Source organism: Echinops telfairi, unplaced genomic scaffold (genome assembly GCF_000313985.2).
Source record: "Echinops telfairi isolate 266 unplaced genomic scaffold, ASM31398v2 ScPeMD7_31;HRSCAF=116, whole genome shotgun sequence".
NCBI classification, from domain to species: Eukaryota; Metazoa; Chordata; class Mammalia; order Afrosoricida; family Tenrecidae; genus Echinops; species Echinops telfairi.
Window position 1 is genome coordinate 6,334,034 of NW_022103928.1, and position 896 is coordinate 6,334,929.

An 896-nucleotide genomic window follows, 5' to 3' on the forward strand; every position below is an offset into this window, starting at 1 on the left:
CAGCCAATGCACAGAGGACCATGTGGCCAGCCGCACCAACAACAGTTTTAGCGATCAGGTGCAAACAAACAAATTTAGTTCTTTGCCCACAGTTGACTCATGTGGCTTTGGGTTAGAATTTCTTTTTATATATCTAAGAATGTCTTCCCTGCTTAAGACCTAGTAAAGAGATAGAACAAGAAAGACAGGGGTGCTGGACCAGCTGCTTCTTCACAAACATTGTATTAGCATCCTAGGCTTGCCACTAAAATACACCAGAATTCTGTCCTTTGAATGTTCTGGAGGCCAGAGTCCAAAGTCAAGGTATCAGTCAGCAGGGCTGCACTTTTTCCAAAGACTCTGGGAAGGCCTGTTCTTGTCTCTTCCAGTTTCTAGAGACTCCAGGTGTTCCTTGTCTCATGGCCACACCCCTCCACCTTCAATCTTCACGTGCTCTTTACCTTTGTCTTCTGCTCTTCTGCTTCTCATAAGGACTCTGGTCATAGGACTTAGGACCTATTCAGGTAAATTAGGAAACGCTTATCACAAGATCCTGAATTAATTCTAAAAAACACTTTTAAAAAAAGTCATATTCACAGGTTATGGAGGTTAAGAAATGGAAAGTTAAAGGGAGCCTGAGAGGAGGCTGAAATGCTTGCTAGGTGACCTGGATATACTTGTTGAGTGGAAGTAGGAGAAATGCAACAAAAAAGAGACAGGTTGTGTTTGGCCACTGACACCTGTGGGCTTGGTTTACAGGGAAAAAAGGACAAGATGAGAGCAGGTTGATTGGTCTAAGGTTCATGACCTAGCCTGAGGGGGCTAGGTTTGTTGAGTTGGTGAGAGGCCATGGTCTAAAGGCAAGGTGACCAATGGGCACCCTGTGGAGGCTGAGTGAGTCAGCCCACATTGAGTTG